Source organism: Saccostrea echinata, unplaced genomic scaffold (genome assembly GCF_033153115.1).
Source record: "Saccostrea echinata isolate AGI-Se365-2 ecotype Australia unplaced genomic scaffold, CSIRO_AGI_Sech_v1 ptg000024l, whole genome shotgun sequence".
NCBI classification, from domain to species: Eukaryota; Metazoa; Mollusca; class Bivalvia; order Ostreida; family Ostreidae; genus Saccostrea; species Saccostrea echinata.
In genome coordinates this window covers 1714077-1722500 of record NW_026889773.1, presented here as the reverse complement: position 1 = coordinate 1722500, position 8424 = coordinate 1714077, and the positions used below count along the sequence as shown (strand labels likewise).

At 34.3% G+C, this 8424-nt stretch overlaps 1 long non-coding RNA gene across 1 annotated transcript in view; it reads left to right on the top strand.

The window, feature by feature from the left end:
• The window catches only part of LOC133191703 (uncharacterized), a 27199-nt gene extending 19571 nt beyond the window's left edge, over positions 1 to 7628 (top strand). The window contains exons 2-3 of the long non-coding RNA XR_009721727.1: positions 2807 to 2870; positions 7123 to 7628. This is a non-coding gene — a long non-coding RNA (uncharacterized LOC133191703). The remainder of the gene's footprint in view (positions 1 to 2806; positions 2871 to 7122) is intronic.
• Positions 7629 to 8424: the final 796 nt, after the last annotated feature.

Sequence of the window (8424 nt, the reverse complement as noted above, 5' to 3'; positions counted from 1 at the left end):
TGTCTCTCTTCCGTCCGCCCGTCTGTAAACTTTTCACATTTTTGACTTCTTCTCAAGAACCACTGGGCCAATTTTAACCAAACATAGTACAAAGTATCCTTGGGTGAAGGGGAGTTTAAGTTGTTAAAATAAAGGGCCAAGTCCCCTTACAAGGGGAGATAATCAAGAAAATACAAAAATTGGGTGGGGTCATTAAAAAATCTTCTTCTCAAGAACCACAGGGCCAGAAAAGCTGAAACTTTTTTGGAAGCATTCTTGGGTAGTGTAGATTGTAAATTGTTCAAATCATGACCCCTGGGGATAGGGCGGGACCACAATAGGGAATCCAAGTTTTACATAGAAATATGTAGTAAAATATTTAAAAATCTTCTTCTCAATAACCACTGGGCCAGAAAAGCTGAAACTTACTTGGAAGCATCCTAGGGTAGTGTAGATTGTAAATTTTTCAAATCATGACCCCCGGGGGTAGGGTGGGGCCACAATGGGGAATCCAAGTTTTACATTGGAATATGTAGTAAAAATCTTCTTCTCAAGATCCACTGGGCCAGAAAAGCTGAAACTAATGTGGAAACATTCTTGGGTAGTGTAGATTCTAAATTGTTCAAATCATGACCCTCGGGGGTAGGGCGGGACAACAATAAGTACTACGGTGTGAGGGGGGAAATCAGGTGAAAAACAGCAAGGCCAAAGTTACTCAGGTGAGCGCTGTGGCCCATGGGCCTCTTGTTGACTTGGTCATTTCGGGTTTATGTCTAAGGTTTGAGACATAGAATCTAGAACATCTGTACAAAGATGTGAACTTCAGCTTAAAAGCACTCATTATAACTAAAAAAAATCACCAAGTATTAAAAACAGTTTTTACATTACACAGCAGATAGTGTATATCCATTTGTCCCATGGGAGTAATGAGTGGACATGCACGCAGTTGAAGAATAATTAATGAGTTCATTGTGGGAACTTGTTAGGCTATCTCTGATCAAGCAGTTCTTATCTATATCTCCTGGTAATTGGGCAGAAAGAAATAAAGATCTCTGTTGTCTAAGTCTCTTAATTGTAATTTATGTCTGTCAAAATACATAGTTACTGGAACCAGCCTTTTATTTTTAAAATGAGTTTGATATAAAGGTATTAAGATCAATTTAATTTTGTATAATTAATTATATTTTTTTTTCAACAATCAATTTGCAAAGTGTCATGTCTCACAAAGACGACAGATAGTTGCAAACTATTTTTTCAGTGTAATAAAAACACTGTAATTATTAGTATTGATGTTTTATTAGGCTGCACCTTAGTTTAATTCATTAAAAAAATATAATGAGTAACTAAGTTTTCACTCTAAATGTTTAAGCAAATTGTGAGCACCTCTCACATCTAGAAAACATTATTGATTTGGTACCTTCTCTGAAAAACTCAGCGGAGGGTATTTGTCCCTTTTGGACAGTTCTAGTTTATGAGAGGGATATTAGCTGATGAACTTGGTCAATTTGATGCAAAATATGGATTACAAAATCAGAAGGTATTTTTCACTTTGCAGGAGAGGTTAAACTTTCATTAGAGATGTACATGGAGCTTTGATTTTGATTTAAGATCATTGATGGGGAAAGTAGTGGTTGTTGAACTTCATGATTTTTGGTGCAAAATACTGCTTATTTTGGTACATCATTGGCCTGGATAATCCCTCCAATAGTTTTGAAAGTAAGGAGTTGGAAATTGTTCTGCAGGTGAATTGAACATATTTATATAGGACATATGTTTAGTAGATTGAGTTTGATTTTTGGTCATTGAGAGGGAAATATTAGATGTTGAGCCTAGTCAATAATCTTATGCAAAATATTACCTTTAGGGTACTGCTTCCTACTGTTTTTAAGATAGGACTATTTCATTATGCAAGTCAGTTGTACATATGTAAGAGAGTCACTCAGTGTTTGGGCTTTGTTTTGGATCATTTATGGCAAAATACCAATTGTTTGTATTCTTAATTTTTATACCAACCCTTGGATATAGGGTTCATTTTATTTGTCCAGCTAGTTCCTACAATTCTTAAAGGAAGAATTTTTTCTGCAATATTTTTTTTTACATCATAGATATGCATGGGACCTTGCTTTGGTTTTTGGTCATTGATGAAAAAGATGCAAACCATGCAAACTGTTGAACATGTTCAATTTCAAGGCTCTCAATTCTCTATAATTGGGGCCGTTTGAAGGCCCCATTCCCAATTCAAAAAAGGTACCTTTTTCCCAATTTAATGTTTTAATTTTCCCAATTGGTCACTTCCCCAAATATTATGTTAAAGAAAATAATTTTAAAGAACATTAAGTAAAATATGTAGTTCCTTAACTTGTTATTCATATTTCTCTATATTACAAAATAGAAATTTAGATGATAACCACCAGAAACTCAATATATAATGAATTTAATGGATATTATCTACTTATGATTTCCCAAATTTCCTCAAAAGGTAGCTAATTTTCCCAATTTTCACAGCCCCGGCCCCCATCCCAAAAACTGGTGTGAGATCCCTGAATTTGGTGCAATATATTACTTGAAGGGAACATCTTTGGTGCAGATAATTCCTCCTTCAGTTTTCTGCTAAAGAAGTCCCATGAAAGGGAATATCTTTCTAATTGTTGGAGTCAAATGAACATACAGTAGAGATGAACATGGTACCTGGATTTTAATTTTGGATCATTGATATGATAATGCCAGTTTCTAATTTTAGTCCTTTCATGTGTTTTGTTGCTTACAAGGGTTTCCCAGATATCTCCTTCAACAGTTTTTAAGATATGTTTTTTCTTTCATTTTGCAGATAAAGAAACGTACATCAGAGATGAACACGACGCTTAGACTTTGATTTTTGATCATCTATAAAGGTACCAGTTGTTAAAATTAGTCATTTATATGCAAAATATTTCATATAGGGTTCATCATGTATTAAGATCTCAAAGAGTTTTCAAGATAAGAAGTTTTTACTTTGCAGATCAATTGTACATACATCCAGTGTGTGCTTAGTAGTTGGATTTAGCCTTCTGATCATTAATGGTTAAAAAAGCAGTTATTGAACTTCAGGGGAAAATAGCCATTCTTGCACATGTTTATTTTTATACACAATATTGGATAAAAAGGAAATCATTTTCCCAGAGTACTCCTACAATTGTGGATCAATTATCTATCCCTGAGAAATGTTCATGGTACCTGTATTTTGATTTTTGATCATTTATGAGAGGGATATTAGCTGGCAAACTTGGTCAATTTGATGCAAAATATGGATTACAAAATCAGAAGGTATTTTTCACTTTGCAGGTGAGGTTAAACTTTCATTAGAGATGTACATAGAGCTTTGATTTTGATTTAAGATAATTGAGGCCAGAAAAAATAATAGTCTTGTTTCCTGCTACCCGACCTACCCTAGTTTTTTGCACCCGACCCTAAAGTTTTTTTTAAGTTTTGGAAGAAAAAAAATCAGGAATTTCCGGAATTTCATTGTTCTGTCACCGTAATCGGTTTCCGTATTAACACAAAACAAGCATTTCATGAAATTCTTCTTTTAAATATGGGCTTTCATAAAATCCCACTGCATAAAAAGACATGAAATTTAATTTTTAAAGACAATATTGACCTGTGACATGTTTAGTTTGATCTTATATTAGTTCATATCCAAAAAATGCTGTCAGAAAAAAATAAAATAAAAATATAAAATAAAATAATTTTCCTACCTACCTACCCTATTTTTTTCAGGCTGGTAGCAGGAAACAAGACTATTATTTTTTTTGGCCTGATGGGGAAAGTAGTGGTTGTTGAACTTCATGATTTTTGGTGCAAAATACTGCTTATTTTGGTACATCATTGGCCTGGATAATCCCTCCAATAGTTTTGAAAGTAAGGAGTTGGAAATTGTTCTGCAGGTGAATTGAACATATTTATATAGGACATATGTTTAGTAGATTGAGTTTGATTTTTGGTCATTGAGAGGGAAATATTGGATGTTGAGCCTAGTCAATCTTATGCAAAATATTACCTTTAGGGTACTACTTCCTACTGTTTTTAAGATAGTAATATTCCATTATGCAAGTCAGTTGTACATATGTAAGAGAGTCACTCAGTGTTTGGGCTTTGTTTTGGATCATTTATGACAAAATACCAATTGTTTGTATTCTTGATTTTTATGCCAACCCTTGGATATAGGGTTCATGTTATTTGTGTAGTTAGTTCCTACAGTTCCTAAAGGAAGAATTTTTTCCGCAATATTTTTTTACATCATAGATATGCATGGCACCTTGCTTTGTATTTTTTTTACCCCCGCTCCGAAGGAGAGGGGGGTATACTGTTTTACCCTTGTGTGTCTGTCTGTCTGTCTGTCCGTCTGTCTGTCTGTCTGTCCGTAACAAACTTTGGTCGCAGTTTTCTCAGCAACTACTCATCATAGGTGCTTGAAATTTTAACAAACTCTTTGTTTAGGCATGCCATATGGTGGGATTCATTTTTGTACGAATCTGATGTCAACTTCCTGTTTATCTGTGCGTCTGTCCGTACAATACATAACAAATTTTGGTCGTAGTTTTTTCAGCAACTACTCATTGCAGATGCTTGAAATTTTAGCACAATCTTTGTTTAGGCATGCCATATAATAGGATTCATTTTTGGAACAAATCCGATGTCAACTTCCTGTTTATCTGTGCGTCTGTCCGTACCATACATAATAAATTTTGCTCATAGTTTTCTCAGCAACTACTCATCGCAGATGCTTGAAATTTTTTCTTTGTTTAGGCATGCCATATGTTGGGATTCAGTTTTTACAAATCCGATGTCAATTTCCTGATTATCACTGTGTTTGTCCATAACCGAACTTGTGTATTCACATCAGAGCGGGGGTATTATTAGTGAGCATTGGCTCACAGACTTCTTGTGGTCATTGATGAAAAAGATGCAAACTGTTGAACATGTTCAATTTGGTGCAGTATATTACTTCAAGGGTACATCGTATGTGCAGATAATTCCTCCTTCAATTTAATATATGTTTCTAATTGTTCGAGTTACATTAACATACGATAGAGATGAACATGGTACCTGGATTTTAATTTTTGATCATTGATATGAAAATGCCAATGTCTAATTTTAGTCCTTTAATGTGTTATGTTGCTTACAAGGGTTTTCCAGATAACTCCTTCAACAGTTTTAAAGATATTGTGTTTTGTTGTATCAGAATGTTACAAATTTAGATTATTGCATTTTGCGTTATTACAATCTGCGTCAAGATCAATTGAAAATGTAATAATGCGAAATTTAAAAACATGAAATTTGGATTATTAAATTTTACTTGTAACATTTTGCGTTGAGATTAAGCAAAATGCAACATTGCAGAATGTAACAACACACTTTTTAGTCAGTTAGGTGTGGAATAAATTTTAATTGTTTATTGGATGTGGAAAAGAAATTGAAAGAAAATAAAACAAAAGGGAAAATAAACATTCTAATTCTTACAGTAGATATGATTTTATGGTTTATTGATTTGATTAGCCATTAAAAGTCAGTTGATATTCAAATCATAAGGGTTGCGAATTAGAAAGGTGCGTGCGTATGTGAGTCATTTTTGGGGGTTGGGGGGGGGGGGGTAGTGGGATTAATTTTGTGGAACAGTGTACCAGTTTGCTTTTGCTTTTTGATAGACACATGCAATAAATTTAGAAAAAAATCTATCAATTTGAATTGGCAGGCGAAAATGTAGCGGGGAGGGGGGTTATTGACAATTAAGATTTTATATTGTTTTACAAATCACGTGCATTGCAGAGAATTCCAAAAATAAAGTTCTCTCTCTCTCTCTCTCTCTCTCTCTCTCTCTCTCCAATAATAAAATGGATGGTATCTGCATGCACATAAAAATAAAATGATCACCATATGAAGTAACCCCCCCCCCCCCCCCCCCCCGGGCCCTTTTCGGGTACTATTTGGCTAAGAATCATCAAAATTTGTCAGTTGATGTATCTTGGGTCCTCGGAGTATGTCAACTGAAAAGTAGGTCACCTTGACCTACTTTTCAATTTATATGACTATAATTAAATATTTTGGGTACTAATTGGCTTAGAATAATCAAAGTTTGTCAGTTGATGCATCTTGGGTCTTCGGAGTAAGTCGACTGAAAAAAGTAGGTCACCGTGACCTATTTTTGAAAATTTATGGCTTTAATTAAATATTTTCAGGTACCAATTGGCTTAGAATCATCAAACTTTGTCAGTTGATGTATCTTAGGTCCTCTGAGTACGACAACTGACTACTTTTCAATTTATATAGCTATAATGAAATATTTCGGGTACTAATTAACTTAGAATCAACAAACTTTGTCAGTTTGTGCATCTTGGGTCCTTGGAGTAAGTTGACTGAAATGTAGGTCACCGTGACATACTTTTGAAATTTTATTGCTTTATTTAAATATTTTTAGGTTCTAATTGGCTTAGAATCACCAAACTTTGTCATTTGATGCATTTTGGGTCTGCAGAGATTGTCGGCTGAAAAGGAGGTCACTGTGACTTATTTTTGAAAATTTATGGCTATATTTAAACATATCAGGTACTAATTGGCTTAGAATCATCAAACTTTGTCAGTTGATATATCTTGGGTCCTGAAAGAAAGACAAGTGATCAGTAGGTCACCATGTCCTATTCTCAGGTCTAATTGGCTGAGAATCATCTTGGGTTCTCAGAGTGTTTCATCTAAAATGTAGGTCATGATGACCTACGTTTGGAATTTCAAGGCTTTATCTAAATATACAGGATACATAGAGTTTTCAAATAGAAGTGATGGTTGTACAGTTTATCAGAAGAGCGATTCAAGGCCCTTGGGCCTCTTGTATAGAACATATGTTTAGTACATTGTAACTATTTAACTTTTTTAAGAACTCATCTTTGTGTAAAATATTGCATCATTTGTTGTGATAACTTCTGCAGCAGTTTTCAAGATAAGTTTTTGTTTAGCATATCAATTATACATATGATGTACACTGAAATAAGATTTTGATATTAGATCATTTTTATGGGAGAAATCCCAGTTGTCCAACTGAGTAATTTACATGCAGAATATTTGATTTATTCGTTTTGGGGTTTTTAAAATATTTTTTTTTCTTTTTTGCAGCTTGATTTTGGGGAATTATTGAGAAAAATTGCTTTTGAAGTAACATGGGTTAACAGACCGATTTTAAAAGTCACAACAGAGAGGCATCCCCTGAAATGATCACCAAGGATAGTTAATGTTGATTATTGCCCTGGAAATGATTATGCTCTTAGATTTAACATTTACAAAAACAATTGTGTACTGATTGCTTAGTTACTTGCTTGGATACTTTGAGGGAACTTTAACAGTAACCGTTGCTCAGGATTCATGTTTACCAAAGAAACTCGCAATAACTCGGGGACATTTCATGCTCCTACGATCAGGATACAACAGTTTCCTGACCATTCACAGACAAGAGCATCAGGAGTTCAAGCTGAAGCAATCCACAATTCCCTCTTACTACCACATGGGGGAAGAACTAGACACCAAAATGTTGTAATTTTTCATAGAGCTGTGAATATGGACTAAATATGGACTAAATTGCTCATTATACAATACAAAATAAAGTTGTTATTGTTCAGTTAAAATATGTCTTGTTTTTGAGGTAATATTTCTAGATAACTCTCTGCTTTTAATTCTCTGCTTCTGAATAAAAAATTCTTCTGAATGCTACATAGGGAAGGTATTAGAGAAATTTTGTTATTTTTAGGAAGCTTTAAAAATAGACCAAAATGCTCATTACTTAAAACTTTTTGGAATATGGGCTATATTTCTAGAACCCCTTGGCCAATTTTTGCCACAGAGTATCCTTGGCCCAAGGACTTTCATTTTGTACCTAAAATAGGGCTGTAACTCTTAAACAAGGGGAGATAATTAGGGAAATAAAAACAAAGATAGTGGTTGCTAATATATCCGTTCAAGAAGCACTGGGCAGATTATCACCAAACGTACACAGGATGAGGAGGTGTTGTAGATTAAAAAATGTTCAAAACATCACTCTGAGGCAAATGACATGTCCTCAAGGTATTTTAATTGTAGATTAAAAATTGTTAAAGACAATACTCTGAGGCAAATGCCATGTTCTTAAGGTATTTTACCTAACAAAATTGATATGTTGTTAAAACTTTTATATTGTGACCACTATAATGACTAGGATAATCAAATCTTTTAAATTGATGCATCTTGGGACTTCATGTTATGCAGACTCAAAAGTAGGTCATGGTGACCTACTTTTTAGCTAACCTCGACGAAGTCGAGATGAGCTTATGCTATACCGTCTGCGTTAGCGTCGGCGTCCCGGTTATAGTTTTAGGAGCAAGTCCATTCCCAAGTAACTATTAACCCTACCTGGACCAAACTTGCATGGATGATTAATCTAGGGAT